This window comes from Arachis ipaensis, chromosome B09 (genome assembly GCF_000816755.2).
Source record: "Arachis ipaensis cultivar K30076 chromosome B09, Araip1.1, whole genome shotgun sequence".
Classification (NCBI taxonomy): domain Eukaryota; kingdom Viridiplantae; phylum Streptophyta; class Magnoliopsida; order Fabales; family Fabaceae; genus Arachis; species Arachis ipaensis.
The window spans coordinates 124,699,940-124,709,854 of record NC_029793.2 but is presented as its reverse complement, the minus strand read 5'-3'; positions in this window follow the sequence as shown (position 1 = coordinate 124,709,854).

The window sequence follows — 9,915 nt, the reverse complement described above, 5'->3', positions numbered from 1 at the left end:
TTTTATTATTTAATAAAGGTAATTTGGTAAAAAAAAAAATTGAAGTAAAAAAAGACGATTTTATAACGTTTTTTAATGTTGGGGATGATTTTAATAAGAAAAAAAGGTCAGGGACAATTTTGATTTTGACCTCAAATTTTAGGGACGAAAAAAGTATTTATCCCTGATAATAATCTATGGGTATGGTAGAGCTAACCATTACATAATAAATTTAAATTTATTTTATAGGTTTATTAATTGTATCCGTTAGAGTATCATAACAATTAGAATTGAGTTTATTGGTTATTTTTTATATTAGAATATTTGGTAGTTTTTGTTTAGCGTTAGTGCCATAACAATTTAATACGCCTTGTTGCTAAATTAATTAATAGAGTTTAATTTAGGACTTATGAATAATTTGATTAATTATTTTAGATTATATGAGAATATAAATTAAAATTGTTAGTTTAATTTATTAACTATACTTGCATGTTAATAGAATAGATAGCAATTTGAATTTTAACTTTTCGATAATATTAAGATTAATGATAAAGTTAAAATGCTAATGAAAATAAATTGTTATATTTTTGTAGTTATTATAATGTTATTTGTTAGAGATTAGAACTAATTATTACCATAATGGAACTAATTATTAAGCTAATGAAAATAATAGACTTCGGGATCAACCCCATTAGTCTTGACAGTGTTACAGATTTGCAAGAATTCAGCTAAGAACTGATGAGGATCTTCCAATGGAAGTCCATGAAACTTGCAATTCTGTTGCATCAGAGAAACTAATTGAGACTTAAGCTCAAAGTTTTTTGCTCCAATGGTAGGGATTGAGATGCTTCTCCCATAGAAGTCGAGAGTAGGTGCAGTAAAGTCACCAAGCACCTTCCTTGCATTGTTGGCATTGTTGTTGTTTTCGGCTGCCATGGCTTCTTCTTGTTTGAAAGTTTCTGTTAGGTCCTCTATAGAGAGTTGTAATTTAGCTTCTTTTAGCTTTCTCTTCAAGGTCCTTTCAGGTTCAGGATCAGTTTCAACAAGAATGCCCTTGTCCTTGCTCCTGCTCATATGAAAAGAGAGGAGAAGAAAATATGGAATCCTCTATGTCACAACATAGAGATTCCTTGAGGTGTCAGAGGAAAATAAAAATAGAAGGATGAGGTAGAGAAGAGAGAATTCGAACTTATCAAGAGAGACAGAGTTCGAATTGCTGATAATGGAGAAGTGTTAGTCCTTTAAATAGAAGGATTTGAGAAGAGGGGAAGAATTTTTGAAATTAAAGTAAAAAGATTTTGAAATAAAAAGAAATTTTGAAAATTTGGTAAATGATTTTCGAAAACTAAGATTGGAAAAGAAATTAAGTGATTTTTGGAAAAGATTTTGAAATTAGAAATAAAAAAGATATGATTGAAAATTAATTTTGAAAAAGATGTGATTGAAAAGATATGATTGAGAAGACATGATTGAGAATCAAATTAAAAAGAGAAATTTTTTTTAAATTAAAGTTGATTACTTGACTAACAGGAAATTAAAAGATATGATTCTAGAATTAAAATTTGATCATTTCTTAATAGGCAAGTAACAACTTAAAAATTTTGAATTAAATCATTAATTGTAGCAAGGATTTTCGAAAATAATAATAATTTAAAAAAATGGAAAGAAATTGATTTTGAAAAGATATGATTGAAGAGATATGATTTGAAAAAGATTTGATTTTGAAAAATTATGAATATTTGAAAAAGATTTGAATTAAAAACAAAATCTTCCCTCTAGTGTCCTCTTGGCGTTAAACGCCCAGAATGGCATCCATTCTGGCGTTTAACGCCCAAAATGCTACCTTTTTGGGTGTCTAACGCCCAGCCAGGTACCCTGGCTGGCGTTTAAACGCTAGTTTTCCTTCCTCACTGGGCGTTTTGAACGCCCAACTTTTTTTTCTGTAATTCCTCTGCTGCATGTTCTGAATCTTCAATTCTCTGTATTATTGACTTGAGAAGACATAATTTTGAAAATTTTTTGAATTTTTTTTAATAATGAGAAATAATCAAAATGCAACTAATCATGGAAAACTAAGATTAAACCAAACTTAAAAATTTTCATATTAGAGACACTAACAAATTGAGAATGCATATGAAAAACAACAAAACACACAAGACAAGAGAATTTAAAGACTCAGAGCAAGAAAATCATCAAGAATAACTTGAAGATCAATGAAGAACATGATGCATGTAATTTTCGAAAATTAGAAGAATAAAGACATGCAATTGACACCAAACTTAAAATTAGACACTAGACTCAAACAAGAAATATAAAATATTTTTTTATTTTAAGATTTTATACATTTTTTTTGTGATTTTTCGAAAATTATATGGAAAAAAAAATAAAGATATTCAAAATTTTTAATGAGAATTCCAGGAATCATGCAATGTTAGTCTAAAACTCCGGTCCAGGAATTATACATGGCTTACTAGCCGGCCAAGCTTTCAGTGAAAGCTTCGGTCCAAAACACTAGATATGGCCAATGGCTAGCCAAGCTTTAGCAGATCATTACTTTCAACAGCAAGATTGATAGAAATCAACAAGCTCTTGTGATGATAAGTTGAAACCTCGATCCAAAAGTTTAGACATGGTTTCACAACCAGCCAGACTTCAACAAATCATCATGAAACTCTAGAATTCATTCTTAAAAACTCTGAGGAACAAAATAGAAATACATTTTTTTTGAATTTTTTTCGAAAAAATAAAAAGCAAAAAACTTAAACATAAATTAAAATGACCTAATTTGAGCAACAAGATGAACTGTCAGTTGTCTAAACTCGAACAATCCCCAGCAACGGCGCTAAAAACTTGGTGCACGAAATTGTGATCATCAATGGCGCCAACATCATGGTACGCACAATTGTAATCTCAACTCTTTGTCACAACTCCGCACAACTAACCAGCAAGTACACTGGGTCGTCCAAGTAATAAACCTTACGTGAGTAAGGGTCGATCCCACGGAGATTGTTAGCTTGAAGCAAGCTATGGTCATCTTGTAAATCTCAGTCAGGCGGATTCAAATGGTTATGGAGAATTGATAATTAAAATATGAATAAAACATAAAATAGGATAAAGAAACTTATGTAATTCATTGGTGAGAATTTCAGATAAGCGTATGAAGATGCTTTGTTCCTTCTGAACCTCTACTTTCCTATTGCCTTCTTCCAATCATTCATACTCCTTTCCATGGCAAGCTGTATGTTGGGTTTCACCGTTGTCAATGGCTACCTCCCGTCCTCTCAATGAAAATGTTCCAAATGCGCTGTCACCGCACGGCTAATCAGTTGTTGGTTCTCGATCATGTTGGAATAGAATCCATTGATCCTTTTGCGTCTGTCATTACACCCAACACTCGCGAGTTTGAATCTCGTCACAGTCATCCCTTCCCAGATCCTACTCGGAATACCACAGACAAGGTTTACACTTTTCGGATCTCAGGAATGGCCGCCAATTGATTCTAGCCTATACCACGAAGGTTCTAATATTAGATTAGAAACCCAAGAGATACACATTCAAGCTTGTTTGCATGTAAAACGGAAGTGGTTGTCAGGTACGCATTCATAGGTAAGAATGGTGATGAGTGTCACGGATCATCACATTCATCATGTTGAAGAATGAATGGATATCTTAGAACAGAAATAGGCTTGAGTTGAATAGAAAAACAATAGTACTTTGCATTAATTCATGAGGAACAGCAGAGCTCCACACCTTAATCTATGGTGTGTAGAAACTCCACTGTTGAAAATACAAAAGTGATAATGGTGATCATTTGCTTCGGCCCCAGAGAGGGAACCAGAAGAACCAAGATCAAAAGTATGATCAAGTGTTTAAAATACAATAGCAAAAGGTCCTATTTATAGAAAACTAGTAACCTAGGGTTTACAAAAATGAGTAAATGATGCAGAATCCACTTCAGGGCCCACTTGGTGTGTGTTTGGACTGAGCGTTGAAGCTTTCACGTGTAGAGGCTTTTCTTGGAGTTAAACGCCAGCTTTTGTGCCAGTTTGGGCGTTTAACTCCAGCTTTTATGCCAGTTCTGGCGTTTTGACGCCAAAATTCCTATGCTGACTTGGAACACCGGTTTGGGCCATCAAATCTTGGGCAAAGTATGGTCTATTATATATTGCTGGAAAGCCCAGGAAGCCAATTGGGTATCTGTAGCCCCAGAAAATCCACTTCGAGTGCAGGGAGGTCAGAATCCAACAACATCTGCAGTCCTTTTTCAGCCTCTGAATCAGTTTTTTGCTCAGGTCCCTCAATTTCAGCCAGAAAATATCTGAAATCACAGAAAAATACACAAACTCATAGTAAAGTCTAGAAATGTGATTTTTATTCAAAAACTAATAAAAATATAATAAAACTAACTAAAACATACTAAAAACAATGCCAAAAAGCGTATAAATTATCCGCTCATCAGTGATCCACGCGTGCGTGTCGCCTAACAGCATGGAAACTATAGCAAATTGCATATAATTTGAAAGCCCCGGATGTTATCTTTCCAATGCAACTGGAACTGCCTCATTTGGACCTCTGTAGCTCAAGTTATGATCGATTTAGTACGAAGAGGTCAGGCTTGACAGCTTAGCAATTCTTTCAATTTCTTGTATTCCTTCTACTTTTGCATGCTTGCTTCCATCCTCTAAGCCATTCCTGCCCTATAAACCTTGAAAACACTTAAACACACATATCACGACATCAAATGGTAATAAGAGAGGATTAATAATTAGCAATTTCAAGGCCAAAGAAGCATATTTTCAATCAAAGCACAGAATTAGGAAGGAAAATGTAAAACATACGAAGTATATGAATAAGTGTGAGAATAGTGGATAAAATCTACTAAATTAAGTACAAGATAAATCCTAAAAATGGGGTTTATCAGAGGCCCTGATTGGACACAACTATTTGAGATTATGTGTGACGCCTCCAATCATGCTGTAGGTGCCGCGTTTGCACAGCGCGAGGGTAAGCTCCCTTATATTATTGATTATTCTTCAAAGACATTGGATGCGGCGCAATCCAACTACACCACTACGGAAAAAGAGCTTCTAGCAATTATTCATGCATTGGATAGGTTTAGATCCTATTTGCTAGGCTCAAAAATAGTGGTGTCTATGGATCATGTAGCTTTAAAATATTTGTTGATAAAGAATGAGTCGGAATCTAGGCTCATACGTTGGATCTTGCTCTTGCAAGAGTTTGATGTTGAGATTAGGGATCGAAGTGGGTCACAAAATCTGGTTACAGATCATGTGAGCTGCCTTGAAAATCTTAAGTATGACCAATTTCCGATTGACGATTCATTTTCTTTGGATGGTTTGCATGCTATTTCGAATAGCTTTCCTTGGTTTGCACCTATGGCGAATTACTTGGTTGCCAATATCTTCCCTCCTAACTTTTCAAAACATCAAAGAGACAAGTTGAGGAGTGATTCCAAGTATTACATTTGGGATGACCCTCACTTGTGGAAACGGGGGGTAGACCAAGTGATTCGTAGATGTGTTCCGGAGTCCGAATTCCAACCTATTCTTGAATCTTGTCATTCATCCGAGTGTGGTGGTCACTTTGACCCAAAAAGTTTTAGATTGCGAATTCTGGTGGCCAACATTGTTCAAGGATGCAAACTAATATTGGTTGTCATGTTACCAATGTCAAAAGTCAGGAAATGCATCCCAAAAGGATGAAATGTCTCAACAACCAATGTTGTTTTATGAAATCTTTGATGTATGGGGCATAGACTTTATGGGACCATTTCCTAACTCAAGTGGATATCTTTACATTCTGTTGGCATTTGATTACATATCAAAGTGGGTGGAAGCGATTCCTACCCGCCTTGATGACGCTAATATTGTGGTTTCTTTAATTAGAAACAATATTATATGTCGCTATGGGTCGCCACGAGCAATCGTGAGCGACCAAGGTACTCACTTTTTGCAACAGGAAGATGGAAGCATTACATGATAAACCACTATTTTATGGTTTATCTTCTGTTTAATTGAGTGGTTTCATCAAGTCTTTACCTACTTATTCATATGATTTGCATGATTTTACAATCCCTTCCTAGTTTTGTTTTATGGTTGAAAACTTGCTTCCTAGAGATCTTTAATTAGTATATTTTAATTCTCTTTTATACCATTCGATGCTGTGATCCGTGTGTTAAGTGTTTCAGGCTTTATAGGGTAGGAATGACTTAGAGAATGGAGAGGAAGCTTGCAAAAATTGAAGGAACACAAGAAACCAAGGAGATAACCAGCGAGCACCGATGCACATGCATGGCTCATGCGAGCGCACGGAATGGAGAAATTTGAAGCGACGCGTGCGCGTGCCTGACGCGTACGCGTGACAAGGAAATTCGTCAAATGACGTGCACGCGTGACTAACGCGTACACGTGACATGTGCGATCTGCAGAAATAACAAAAAATGCTGGGGGCGATTTCGGGCCGAGTTTTGACCCAATTTTCGGCCCAGAAACACAAAATAGAGCCAGGGAACCTACAGAGACTCAACATACATTCTCATTAGCATAGTTTTAGGTTTTTAGATCTGAATGTAGAGAGAAAATTACTCTTCCTCTAGGTTTTCTTTACATTCATAGTTTATTAGTTTTATGCTTTTGCTTTTGGATATTGAAGAGTCATCACCTCCGTTGAAGATACTATTCTAATTTGTTTCCTTACTCTTTTATTTATTCCATATTCTTAATTCTTGTTTAAAGTTAATATTGGATTATTTTCATGGATTGTTAATGAAAATGATTACTTTTAGTTTTAATTAAATTACAGTTATTGTCTATCATGTCTTTCTTTTACTCCCTTTTTAATTCTATGCAAGTAATTTTCATGTCAATGGAGTAGATTCCCAAGTTGACATGGGGGTTGATTAAAAAGAGACACTTGAGTTAGAATGCTTAAGTGATTAGTTAAATTAGAAGTTGTTGGCTAATTCTGTATTTACTAACGCTAGACCTTCCCAAGGGAGAGGACTAGGATTTGCGAATAAGAGTTAGCTCAATCACTTGACTTTTCTTTATTTAGTAAGGGTTAACTAAGTGAAAACAACAACCTCTTTGTACTACACTTGAGAAAATTCCAACAAGGATAGAACTTTCAATTAATCATTCCCCCAGTCAAGGATTTTTAATTAGAATATATATATTTCTCTTTTAAATTACAATTATTTATTTTCTGTCATTCAACTCTCAAAATCCTCGGAAAACTCCTGATTAATAAATTAGCACCCTTTCTAGCAATTCGTTGGGAGACGACCTGGGACTCATACTCCCAGTATTTTTATTCTAAACTTTTGTGACAACCTTTCTAAATTGATGAGGTGAATTTTAGCTGGTTAAGAGCTATACTCGCAACGCTGTTTTTATATTATAATCTCTTAATTGGGCTAATTTCTGCCACGCATCAATTTTTGGTGCCGTTGCCGGGAAGTTGCAATTGTGTGCTGAATTATTAATTAGTGTACATATTTTTATTTTATTTGCATATTTTATTTTATTACCATGAGCTGTATGTTTCTTTCATTGAATGACGCGTTCACTGCCTGATCCGAGCTTAGCCGCATTTGATCCTGAAATTGAAAGAACTCTTTCACATATTAGGCGAGCTCGGTGTTGGTTAGCCTCTGAGGGTGGTGAAGTGATTGTTATAGATTCACCAGTCTCATCTGAGGGCGAATCTGAACCGCCACCTGAGGAGGAAACAAGCTCCTTTACTACTGATTCAGTTGATTCACGTGTAGATAGAATGGCTGCACCTAGGAGGATTACTCTCCAGGAAGCTGGAGCTCCAGATTTTACACTGCAGCTGTATCAAGTGCATCATCCAACTCTGGCTGTAGATTTTGAGCTGAAGACTGCACTAATCAACTTGATGCCCAAGTTTCATGGCTTACCTGCTCAGGAGCCTATCAAGCACCTAACGGATTTTCAGACAACCTATTCTACTGTAAGGCGTCATGGTGCAAATGAAACTTCTATTCTGTTAATCGCCTTCCCGTTTTCTCTTGAGGGAAAAGTGAGGGAGTGGTACTACTCCCAACCTGAAGCAACTGTTACCAACTGGGATACGCTCAGGAGAGAATTCCTGGAAAAATACTTTCCAGCTGAAGTTACAGATAGATTGAGGAAAGAGATCTCTTGCATTGTTCAAGGTGAATTAGAGACTCTCTATGAGTACTGGGAGCGCTTCAAGAACCTTCTGGATGCATGCCCCCATCACATGATTGACAGGCTAGTGTTGATCAGCTACTTCACTCAAGGCATGAAGCCTCGTGATAAAACTACACTAGATGGTGCTACTAATGGTTCTCTGAAAAAGTACAAGACCGCAGATGAAGCATGGCAACTGATCAGTGACTTAGCTGAGTCCACTAGGAATCACAGGCATAGGAACAGCCACTCAAAGACTGTTGCAGAGATTTCCTCTAGCAGTGAGACTACTGCTCTTACACAGAGTATATATGAAATGACCAACCTACTGAAGCAGATGCAGTTGAATCAACAACAAACTCAGCCTTCCCCACCACAACAAAGCCAACAGTTAGTCCCCCAAAGAGTATGAAGAATTTGTGCCGATTATAGTCATTATACTGATGAGTGCCCGCAGCTCCAACAAGAAGACAACACTGTGGCAGCCACTCATAACTTCTATGACCGCCCGAATCAATGATACAATCAACAAGGCGGTAACTACAACCAAGGTGGGAACTACAACCAAGGTGGGAACTATAACCAAGGATGGCAGGACAACTCCAACCAGGGTTGGAAAGATAATTCCAACCATGGCTGGAGGGACAACTATAATAGAGGAGGCAGAGACAACAATGGAAATCAGAGGTGGAATAACAACAACAGACAGCAAAATCAGAACCAGCCTTACAGAGCACCTCACCTGAGACAGTCCCAAGGACCCCAGCACAACCAACAACAAGTCCCTCAGATCACTTATCCTTCTTCCTCATCAAATGACAAGATGCTTCGTTCTCTTGCACAAGGACAACAAGACATGCAGACTACACTGAATTCTACTCTAAATGGTCTGAATGCCACTTTACAAGCTCTCGTCTCCCGAATAGATTCATTACCTACTTCCACCAACCAACCTTCAAGCTCCAGTGGAATTCTTTATCAACCCCTACCTAACCCCAAGGGTGGCATCAATGCCATCACTTTGAGGTTCGAAACCACACTGCCAGAGAGGAATCAGGAGGAGTCAAGCCCACTAGAACACGCCCCAGTTGAAGACTTAGTTGAAGTGGAAGATGCTGAAGAGGAAGAGGAAGTACAAGACAAGGTTGAAAAAGAAGTAGCTCAGCAAGGGAATGGAGCACCAAAGGATGCAGAGGCTGCAAGTGGCACCATTCCTATCCCATTTCCACACCTTGCAAGGAAGTCCAGGAAGCAGATGGAACTTGATCCCAAAATGGTAGAAATTTTCAAAAAGGTTGAGGTAATTGTTCCCCTTTTTGATGTTATTCAACAAGTACCTAAATATGCAAAGTTTTTGAAAGATTTATGCATACATAAAGAAAAATTAATGAATTAGAAACTATTCCTTTAGGTAGTTCTATATCTGCTTTAATGGGAGGTATACTTGAAAAATGTAGTGATCCAGGTCCATGCATGGTTAATTGTACCATTGGAGGTGTAATATTTTCTGACTACATGTGTGATTTAGGAGCGTGTGTTAGTATAATGCCATTGTCTATATATGATGCTTTGAGGCTCCCTCCTTTAAAAAGGTCGGCAACTCGTTTTGTGTTAGCAGATAAGAGCATTATTACAGTAGTTGGAATTGCTGAAGATGTATTAGTGAGCATTAAGGGGCTCACATTTTCCATTGACTTCTATATCTTGGAAATGCCCCCTAATGACTCAGGAAGACCAT